Genomic DNA, 11,823 nt, shown 5'->3' on the forward strand with positions numbered 1-11,823 from the left:
GGTTATTGCTGCAGAATCTGGAGGTGGATGTGAGCTCCGGATTCCGCAGCAAAAATCTGCCTGTGTGCAATGGGCCTAAACAACATAAATCACCTTAAATATTAAAACTTTATTTTTAAAAGTTTCCAATTTCTTAAATAAGAAATATAAACAATAAAAAGTAAGCAGTAGTAAACAGTAAAAAGTAAGTAATCACTGCTTCTATAAAAGTTTAGACTATTGAAATATTCTGTGTAAATGCAGTAAAATGCCATTAAGAAAAAAACAAAATACTTAATGCATTAATTGCTGTTTTGGGTCATCTTGCCCCCAAAAACTGGAATTAAGGGCTTATTCAGACGAACGTATATCGGTCAGGTTTTCACGCCCGGCCGATCTATGCTGCCCCTCTCTGCAAGGGGAGGAGGCAGGATGGGCAGGGAGCTAGTGCACTGAGCTCCTGCCCCTTCTTCACCCTCTCTCCACCCCTTGCCACTGTTTGCTATGGGAGGGGCAGGACAGGGCGGAGCTAAGTTCCACACCTGCAAAAAAAAAAGCCTTCATAACCCCTAGACAACCAAAAAAATGATAGACTGGTCCAGAGACTGAGCTTCTAGAAGAATTTTCAGTATTAAGCTAGGAATGCACTTCAACTTTGGCTGCGATGCTGGTCACACGACCAAGCCCTGCGACCTCGTAGTCAATTGGGTAGCAGTGCAACTTGCAAGTTGCCATGACCTACAAATCGCAAAAAATCCATGGAGGTTGGATTGTTTGGTGATCGGTGGGTTGCAGTTGTAGCAACATTTCAGTCACACCACGACCCTGCTGACTACAATGACAGTGCGAGGTCGCAGAGTTACAGATTGATCGCTGGTTGAGTGGACACAATTGCCGAGTAGCCCTAGCCTATGAGACCAAAGTTTTTTAAGATTGTATTAGACCAAAATTACAGAATTTTATTGTGCAACCAAACCAAAGATTCTGTAACTTTTTAAAACTTCCATGGAGATTGTAAAAAATAAAATATATAGGTGCTCTTCTCTCCCCGAAATGCACCTACCAGGTCATCCCCCCTGTACCCTCACTCACTTTTCCATCTTTTGAGGTACATACGCTACGGCTTTTCCGCCCGCTGTCCATGCGAGTAGCAGTTATCTATTGCCCCCCAGGTGCTGCTCGCCTGTTTTTGGACCACTTTGCCGCCTGGCTCCCCCACTTCCTATCCTGTGAAATTCCAACCCTCATCTTAGGTGATTTTAACATCCCCACTAATGACCCCAACTCCCCATCTGCCTCTCAGCTTCTTTCGCTCACCTCCTCCCTTGGTCTCTCTCAACTCACAGCCTCTCCCACTCACAGGGATGGAAACACCCTGGATCTGGTCTTCCTCCGGCTCTGCTCTGCTGCCAACTTCACTAACTCTCCTCTCCCGCTCTCGGATCACAACCTCCTCTCTTTCTCTGTCACGCTCCTTAACATCTCTCCAGACCCACCTACCTACAGTACCTACAGGAACCTTAAGGCCATTCACACCCAGAACTTTGCTGAATCCCTACAGTCCTCTCTGTCCCCCATCTCTCTCCTCACCTGCCCCAACCTGGCTGCTGCTCACTACAACACCGCTCTCAAACATGCCCTGGATGAAGCGGCGCCCCCCAGGACCCGAGCCATCCGATGTAGACCACGGCAACCCTGGCTCACGCCTCAAACGCGCTTCATCCGGCGGTGCTCTAGAAGTGCTGAACGGCTGTGGAGGAAATCGCAAACGTTCGCAGACTTCCTCCACTACAAATTCATGCTCAGAACCTACAACCTTGCACTCCACCATGCCAAACAAGTCTATTTCACCTCTCTAGTCTCCTCACTATCCCACAACCCTAAACGGCTCTTTGATACTTTTCACTCCCTTCTCAGCCCTAAACCACAGCCCCCGGTGACGGATCTCAGTGCCGAAGAGCTGGCTGCTTACTTCAAAAAGAAAATTGATGACATCCGTCAGGAAATAACTTCCCAATCCCAGACTAGCCCTGACCCTAGTCTTGTCAGCACTGCATCTAGCTCCTGCTCACTGTCTGTACTCAGACCAGTGACAGAGGAAGAAATCTCCAAATTGCTCTTCTCTGCTCGCCCCACCACCTGCGCTAGCGACCCCCTCCCCTCACACCTCCTCCGTTCCTTCTCCCCAGTGGTCATCTCTCATCTCACCACTATATTCAACCTCTCTCTGACCTCTGGCATCTTTCCCTATTCTTTCAAACACACCATCATATCCCCACTGCTAAAGAAGCTGACTCTGGACACGACTGATGCTGCCAACTACCGACCCATCTCAAACCTCCCCTTCATCTCCAAACTACTAGAACGGCTGGTTTACTCCCGCCTTGTAAGCTACCTATCAGAGCACTCTCTCCTAGACCCCCTACAGTCTGGCTTTCGACCTCAACACTCGACAGAAACTGCCCTTACAAGGGTATCCAATGACCTACTGACAGCCAAATCGAGGGGCGATTACTCCCTACTGATCCTCCTCGACCTCTCCGCAGCATTTGACACTGTTGACCACAAACTCCTCCTCAGTATGCTACGCTCCATTGGCCTAAAGGACACTGCCCTCTCCTGGTTCTCTTCCTACCTATCTGACCGCTCTTTCAGTGTTTCCTTTGCTGGCTCTACCTCCCCTCCTCTTCCCCTTGCTGTTGGGGTCCCCCAGGGCTCTGTCCTCAGCCCCCTTCTTTTCTCTATCTACACAGCCCTATTGGACAAACCATCAGGAGATTTGGCCTCCAATACCACCTGTATGTTGATGACACCCAGCTATACACCTCTTCCCGTGACATCTCTGCACCTTTCCTCCAAAACATCACCGACTGTCTGTCCGCTGTCTCTAACACCATGTCCTCTCTCTACCTAAAACTAAACCTCTCTAAAACTGACCTGCTGGTATTTCCACCCTCCACTAACCGACCTTCTCCTGACATTTCCATCTCAGTGTGTGGCGCCACCATAACTCCTAGACAACATGCCCGCTGCCTTGGAGTCATATTTGATTCTGATCTTTCTTTTACCCCCTACATCCAATCTCTGGCCCGAACATGTCAGCTGCACCTCAAGAACATCGCAAGAATCCGCTCTTTTCTCACTGTGGACACGCTAAAAACGCTTACTGTTGCCCTCATCCACTCCCGGCTCGATTATTGCAACTCGTTGCTGATTGGCCTCCCCTGCACCAGACTCTACCCTCTGCAATCCATCCTGAATGCGGCAGCCAGGCTCATCTTCCTGTCCAGCCGCTACTCGGACGCCTCTGCCCTGTGCCGGTCACTGCACTGGCTGCCCGTTAAATACAGAATTCAATTTAAACTCGCCACCTTCATCCACAAAGCCCTCCACAGTGCAGCGCCCCCCTATATCGCCTCCCTCATCTCAATCCATCAACCAGCCCGGGCTCTCCGCTCTCGAAACCAGATTGAGCGCCCTTTTAATTCGAACTTCTCATTCCCGCCTCCAAGACTTCTCCAGAGCAGCACTGGTCCTCTGGAACGCACTACCAAAGGCTACCCGAGCAATCCAGGACTCGCAGAACTTCAGGCGTGCTCTAAAAACGCACCTCTTCAGGGAGGCATACCGAATTCCCTAAACAAACCCCTCTGTACTCCGCCTGATAACATGCTCCCTGACCTACTGACTGCAATCCCTGCTAGCCATCATAAACCGCTCCTGCAGTCATACTGTTTCTGCCATCACACGGCTAAATGTCTGACCATTGTCTATGTGTATATCACCCCTCACTCTCCACCTCGCCATACAGTGCACATCTCCAGCCCTTTACCTTCTGTATCACCCCATTACTTGTAGTATGTAAGCTCGTTGGAGCAGGACCTGCACCCCTATTGTTTCCATCAATTGATTACTATGTAACCATGGTTCTGTAATGTTTGTACTTTTGTCTTTCTGTATCCCCTGTCTATGTAAGCGCTGCGGAATATGTTGGCGCTATACAAATAAAGTTTATTATTAAAGTTTATTATTATTAAATATATTGAGAGAAGAGGTAGCCTCAGGTGTAGAATGGCGAGAATTGATTGTCCTGACTCAAGGCTGCCGTAATCCATTCCATACTTTTGTGAAAAAGATGGATCTCTCCATTAATAAACTTTTTCCGTCGGATGAGATAACGTTTCTCGTTTTAGCCAGTTATTTGTAATCCTGAAAGGCAGCACTTCTGTGAGGAAGCAGCTGAGGTTCAGCATTTCCTTTTAAGCGGCAAGGACAGGTTGTTCGTATAGTAGTGCGAGTCTGCTAACTCTTCATTTACCAAGTTTGGTTCACTACATCAGTTATCTACATAAAAAATGAGGGGCTGATTTAGGCTGCCTGCACACAGCGGAATCCGGCGCTGGGAGCAGCGGCGTCCGCACGTATCTGGTTGCTTGCCTTTTCATCTGTACTGCGGATGGTCCGCACGGTTCGCCGTCGGACATGCGCAGTACAGATTATTTTTTGCAAACTATTGCTTTTCCTACTGATGAAACAGAATCTGCGACTTTTCCGCAATGTTAATTGCAGAAGGGCTGCAGATCAGACAGCTTTCATTGATTTCAATGGAAGCTGTCCGCATGGAATCTGCGCAAAAATGGAGCGTGCTGCGATTTTTCCTCCGCTTGCAGAAACCGCAATTGGTTTCCACAAGTGTGCAGGAAGAATCAATTTCCCATAGCATGCAAAGGGCTTTATATATGTTGTGGATCCGTCCGTGGGCAGGAGGCTTTATGAGGGTAAAACAGGCATAAATGTTGTAACTTTTTGTGGTCTATGCCCATCATGCCACTTTTCAAAAAAAAGGGCATAGACGCCCCAGACTGACACATCTTAAATATAAAACGCAAAATCTGTTTGTTTGTGCCATATCCAAATCCACAGTTCTGGTCCGATTTGCGTTAAATTTTGCTTCATTCCAAATTAGTAAAATTGCATCAGGAAAAACAAGGATAAGGTGTATTTCCACTTACGCATTTCAGGCTGACAAGCAGCCCAAAACCGTAGAACAGAAGCATAAACACATCTGGAAACCACATGATTTGGCCTCATTACAGGTTTCCAGAATTGAAAGTGTAAAACGCCTGGTTAAGGGTGAGGATTACAGCCGCAAATTGCTCAACAGAGTGGCATATTACGTACGTGTGATCCCACGGGTCTTCCTCGCTGAACTCATAGTGCCCCATTATTAATTTCCCTATTGTGACAAAACTTTATTGTATTTTAATTGTATGTATTGATATTTTGTTCAAGCTTTTGTTAAAGTTTAATTTAGGGTGCTTTCACATCTCCGTCTGTCCCTCAGTCTTTGCCTTCTGTTTTTTTTTTTTTTTATAAAAAAACTGAAGCAGACCGGACTCTTAGAGAGCAATACATTTTTTGCGCTCAGTTTGCATTCAGTTTGACTCCATTCCGTTCGCTTTCAGATTTTCTGAATGGAAAAAAAAGCACAGCTTACAGAGTTATTGTTCCAGTAAAAAAAAACGGAAAGCATCTTTCTGCTTTGTGCATTAAAGTCAATCACAGAGGGAAGCAAACCAAAGGGCTTTGGTCTGCCTTCCGTATTGAAAGGATCTTTTTTATCTTTACACTGCAAAGAAAAACAATTGGTGACCTGAGAGGGGCAGGGAGGGGAAGAGAAGCCTCAGAAAGAAGAGGGGGAGGGAGAAGCCCAGCCACCACTGACCAGCCAGGAGTGCGTATCATGTGCATTGTGTTGGCTTGGAGGAAGAGCTCTGCAGACCTCCCAGTGAGAAACTTGTGGAGTGTGCAATAACCTGCATATCCAATAATCAGCTACTCTAGCCCCCCCAAAATATTGCATGGTTCTGTTTGTACTCAGTCCACATTCATCTAAAAACTGATCAGTTTTCAAAGGACTTCAAACCCAGTTGTAAAACCATCCTTAGTCATGTGGCTTCAGACCTGTATTTTGATTATTTTTGTAGGTTGCCTCACCATAATAAATCATCCCTTATTCATAAGCAATGGGGTCTAACTGCTGGGATTCCCACCGATCTCGAGCATCTCCTAATGAACAGAGCAGCGATTACACATATGCATTGTTGCTACATTTATTTCAGTATTGCTGTTGGAGATAGCAGGGTTTTTGAACTCCTATCTCCGGCAGTTCCACTGAAGTAATTGTAGTGGCAGCACCTATGTGCACAAGCCACTGCCATTCAGGGATGCTCCAGAAGGCCACACTCGGGATCAGTGGGGGTTTCACCAATCAGTTAGTTATGCTCTAGCACAGGGGTGTCAAACTCATTTTCACCGAGGGCCACATCAGGCTTATGGTGACCTTCAAAGGGCCGATTGTAAGGACACCTGCAGATGGCCAGGTCGGATCCCGACCCAAGCCCTGCAGGGACCAGCGCCGCACTCACCTGCTCCCGCGGCTCCGGCTCTGTCATGCGCTGGATGAGCGGAGCCCCGCACAGAAATAGAGCATGCCGCACTTTGTTTTCCACGCGAGATTTCGCGTGGACAAATCATGGCCGTCTGCATAGGATTGCGTTTTTAAACGTAATCCTATGGCAGCTTCCAGGCGCAGAAATTTTGCGGGAAATCCCATGGCGGAATTTCCGCCCGTGTGCAAGGGGCCTAAGACTGTATAGTAAGGGATTGTTCACACGAACGTATTTGCGTACATAATATGCAGTGAATAGAAGCCATTGATTTCAATGAGTTTATTCACATGATGTATATTTTTACACAGCATGACCTATTTTGTTGCGTACTACGCACCGCAATAGGCCATTGAAGTGAATGGGCCGCGCAAATAAGTGGTGAATGCGCAGGAGTCCTCTGTATTCACTGCATATCAGCGGAACATTTCAGTCGGCCCATCTGTGTTCTTTTTTGCGTACACAAATATACAGGTATAAGCGATTTTCGATTGCGCAAATAAGCAGCATATTTATTCGACCGAAATACAATTACACCTGTGTGAACGAGCCCTAATAGTGACCCTGATAGTGGCCCCAGTAAAAATAACGACCCCCACAGTGGCCCAATTAGTAATATTAACCCCCTCAGTAGTAATACCCCCATAGCAACATTAAGCCCCCCTCAGTAATAATAAGCCCCCCTCAGTAATAATAATAAGCCCCCCAGTAATAATAATAAGCCCCCCTCAGTAATAATAAGCCCCCCCTCAGTAATAGTAATAAGCCCCCTCAGTAATAAGCCCCCCCTCAGTAATAATAACAAGCCCCCTCCTCAGTAATAATAATAGGCCTCCCTCAGTAATAATAAGCCCCCCCTCATTAATAATAAGCCCCCCTCAGTAATAAGCCTCCCTAAGTAATAATAAGCCCCCCCCCCCTCAGTAATAATAGTTCCCCCCCAACCCATATACGTACCTCCTGCTTGCTGTGAGCGCCGTTCCCTTTCTGCTCACGATGATCCCGATGCACACTCTGACGTCAGTGTGTGCGCCCGGTACGCTTCCTCCCCGAGTCCTCTCCTGTGGAACTGAAGAGCGGGGGACTCAGGGGAGGAGGATCCCGGCTGCACACTAACGTCAGTGTGCGCCGGGATCAGCGGTAATAGCGCGATTACCAGCAGGGAGTTGCAGCACCCCAGCTGGTAATCGCTGCAGTGGTGAGCGGTGTCGGCACGCCGCGGGCCACATAACACGAGGCAGCGGGCCGCATTCGGCCCGCGGGCCTTGTGTTTGACACGTGCTCTAGCATATAATGTACTGAAAGACATAAAATGTCTAGGAGGAGTGCAATGGAGAGAATATATAGTGCACCTTTTTTATTTTTTTGGGTGGAGGTGTGGGGGGTTGATTTTACCGTGTACATGGGTGCAACAAAAATAACATTAACCTTATTCTGTGAGTTAGTATGATTACAGCAATATTACAATTATATAACTTTTTGTTGTACTACTTTTAAAAAATATATCTTAAAATAAATAAATTGGTTTCTTTCACTATCTTCTGATAACTAACTGTTTTTCTGCCTTTGGAGCAGCTGTGATGGTTTGTTGGGTGACCATCTGTAGTTTCTATTAGTACCATTTTTAGGGAACATACAACATTTGATTGTTTTTTTTAGAATGCTTTTTTCCTTGAAGATGGAGTGATCACAAAGAGTGCAACTCCGGCCTGTGTATATTTTGATGATAAACAAAATGACTAAAAACTGCAAAGATGATGTATGTATGTATGTATGTATGTGTGGGCGACAAAATGTATTTGACTTTCAACACTTTTTTCCCCAAATAATGCACCATTTTTCTTTCAAAGGTCCAAATGTGCGCAGAGCTGCACTGTTAGGTTGTTGTATTTCCCCTGCAGTCACCATCCACCTTCATGTCACAATAATTCTGGATTTTCTGACATTTCCTTCCTGAGTACATGGTACTGCAAGACTTAGCTAGCTTTGATACTGAAAGCTGGGCAGCAAACTGCAACCATAGGCAGGCATGCTGTGGATGCAACAGACCCCTGCTCTCTCTATCCTTCATGTTTGTAAATCTTCTGAAGGTGCTCCTAGGGATTTATTCCAACAAGTGTCACGTTCAGGGCAGAAAACAAGTAGATAATGCAAAGCTATTAATACGGAATTTAAAAAAAATCATATATACTGTGTATATAGCTATGGTTACACTAGTACTTCTATATATTGCATGCAACTTCTATCATTCATATGATGACCTGTAAATGTGTACATTTTCTGGTTGCACGCAATGTTTTTTCTCTCCCCGCATAGAATTTACAAAGGCAGTAAGTACAAGAGGTTTTAAATAATTGCTACACTATCCTACCAAAAGTAATTAAACACTTGAGCAAGAATCAATAGTATTTATTTCCATAATATGTTAATACTTAGTAGATCCCCTTTGGCCCTAATGACATTGGATACTCTCCGTGATAAACTTTCTACTAACAACCGATATGCTTCAGCTGGTATTTCCCTCCATTCATCATGCAAACGTCAGGTGAGTTTTCTCAAGGGAGATGAACATTTTTCATATTTCCTTACACAGTGTTCTAGGTCAGGGGTCTCCAACCACTGCTCCGTGGACCAGGACCGGGCCATCAGCTGCTCACCACGTTAGTAGTGAATACTGGCAGGGGCCACGGCTCCCCTGCAGATATTCACTAAGCAGTGCTACTAGCTGTGCTGATCCCGGCGCACACTGTGACGACTGTGTACAGCAGGGATTCTCCTCCCCATTCTCCTGAGGTTTCCTACTTGGTTCCACGAGAGCAGGGAGGGGAGGCATCTGGTAGCACACTGACGTCACAGTGTACACCGGGATCTGCGCCGCTAGCAGTGCTGAGCAGAGGAGTAGCAGCGCCGAGCAGAGGAGTAGCAGCGCTTGCACGAGGAGGAAAGGGGCAAGTATATGTCATGGTACACCTCAGGGTTCATGAATCTTTTGCCACAACAACTAACAGACCAAGACTATGCCATGTAAACCATCCACAGACAATAATGGAGCCTCCACCGTACTTACAGTAACTGTTGGCACAACACCCTCAGGCAAAAAGGCATTCCCCGGCATTCTCCAAACCCAAGAATGCACGTCGGATTTCAAGACTTGTGATGGCTGGCTTGTGTGCAACAGCATAACCTGTATATCCAATTATAATAATAATATAATAATAATCTTTATTTGTATAGCACCAACATATTCCGCAGCGCTTGTGTGCAGTTCCAAGCGTCTACATCTTATGTAGCATGGTTTAGGACACGTGATATGGTAATAAGACATGATCCCTACTGTCCAAATACTTTTGCTAGGATAGTGTATGAACGGCAGAAAAGTGCAGTACTAGGTTAGCCAGAAAAATCTGTGTGCTATAAAATACTTCTGTGTTAAATATGTTATAGGAGTGAAACATCTGCTGTCTAACCAGAAAACTATATATTTTTATATTGTTACTTTTGTCTTTTTGATATAAATATTTTACATCACACACAAAAATTTGGAAATGAAATGCAAGTCCAAATATATTTTTCTTGTGGTATGTAAAAGTATTCGAAGATATTCTAAGAGATGATTTGCAAAATTAGATGGTTTCAAATACAATAATTACAAGTACCAATTCTAATTAGGTACTAATTAGGTTGCACCTAACCAAGACACTTGCTACCAGATGGTGCAGATTTTGATTCGGTTTCCTTTGTGGAAATGCTTAACAAATTTCACTGCATTTCTGCTCCATGCGAACATACTCGTACCATAAGGTAAAGACAGTCTAAAAATGCACCAAATTTATCACAGTGGGTCATGTCGGATAATAAATTTGACTATAATCTAACTTTATACCACCTACTGGTTGGCTTAGTTTTCACCAAAGTTCTAATGCGATGTTTTATTGGGTCTTGGTTTATAGGTTTTACATGGGCTGTTATCAGGCCTGAACATTTGATCACCCGATAATGGGCCCATTTGAATGTGCTACTGCTCAACCAATGACCAAGCAAGTGCTCGATCACTGGGTCATGGCATCTTTTATGTGGCAAAAAAAAAATTACTGGCAGCACGTTCCACCATCTAAAACAGGGAAATGTGCTGCGGACAACGATAATACTCTATGGGGACAAGGCCAGGTAGACAAGTGTTGATCCCCCTGATCAGGCCTTGTTATCAGAAGCACACTGCTCCATGTATAAGGACCCCTAGTGCCAGAATTCTGGTAGAGGCTGGGAAGGATATTCTGTGCATTAGAAATGTTCAGCACACAAATCTGAATTTCTAACTAGGCAGTTAAAGCCCCTCTGACCCGGAGCGGACGGTACGGCTCATAAAACTGCTGTATTTAGGATTAGATTGCTCTCATTAAACAGCAACTGCTTAGGCAAAAGATATGTTGAGATGTGGCAACAAATAATACCCCTCAGCAACAATGGCGGAGATAAATGCTCTACATTATCATGGAAGCAGCTGAAAAGAGGTCCATTACACTGAAGAGCTATGAATAGTCTTCATCAAGCTCCAAGAGTAATTTACGTACAGCCGCGTTTGTTCAGAAAAGCTGGTATTTGCATTAGCATTCACCCGCTTCTCTACTCAGTAAATGGGGGCCTGTTATTTTCAGATCTAAATGGATTGCATTTCCAAACGGCAATGAATTATTAAAAACACTGAAATACTTCAAATTATTTCATAAATTTATTTGGAAAACATAAAAAAATTACAGCATGAATAAAAACTGTGCTCAGATACTGAATAATCATTCCAGAGTCGTTACATGGGGGCAACTCTATAAGAAGAGTACAGAAGAGGGGACATCAATTAAAAAAAAAACACAGAAGAAGGTGGCCATATTGGTATACAGATACAAAATACAGGGGCAGGTGTAGACATCACATCCCTCAGCATGCAGTCAAAGCAAATTAGTATATGGAGGAACATTGCACAGGTGCAAAATACTGATGATCAACTACTCACCCACCTAGTAAAATATTACCCGTCGGTACGCCGAGGTATGTGGCGCTTACACCAGCCCCTGTATTTGTATCAGTATACCAGCAAGTATGGCTGACTTCTGCAATTGAGTTAATTTGCCCCTTTTTCTGTGATTTGTTTGTAAGGTTTGCGTAGGGACTCGCAAGGAAATGAGGACTCTTGACGTGGCATATTTTGGCCAAAATATTAACAAATGTTTCGTATTTCTTATTATTTTTGCAGCACACAGCCGTGCTTTGAATGCTGGGGGAGCCCGCGGTGGCGGCATCAGTGTGGGTCACTTCTATGGGTGCTGGGCTGAATTGCATGTGGCGTTGTTAATAGGTTGTAAGCCTTATGGTTTACTACATGTATCACTGGGATGGCAAC

The 11,823-nt window shown here is 45.1% G+C and overlaps 1 protein-coding gene across 1 annotated transcript in view; it reads right to left on the reverse strand.

Annotated features, from left to right (window-relative positions):
• Positions 1-11,138: 11,138 nt before the first annotated feature.
• SREK1IP1 (SREK1 interacting protein 1) overlaps positions 11,139-11,823 on the reverse strand; it is a 36,997-nt gene continuing 36,312 nt past the window's right edge. The window contains exon 5 of the mRNA XM_066602792.1: positions 11,139-11,823. This exon is cut by the window's right edge and continues 931 nt beyond it. The gene's annotated coding sequence lies outside the window, so the exon portion shown is untranslated.

Source organism: Eleutherodactylus coqui, chromosome 5 (genome assembly GCF_035609145.1).
Source record: "Eleutherodactylus coqui strain aEleCoq1 chromosome 5, aEleCoq1.hap1, whole genome shotgun sequence".
NCBI lineage: Eukaryota > Metazoa > Chordata > Amphibia > Anura > Eleutherodactylidae > Eleutherodactylus > Eleutherodactylus coqui.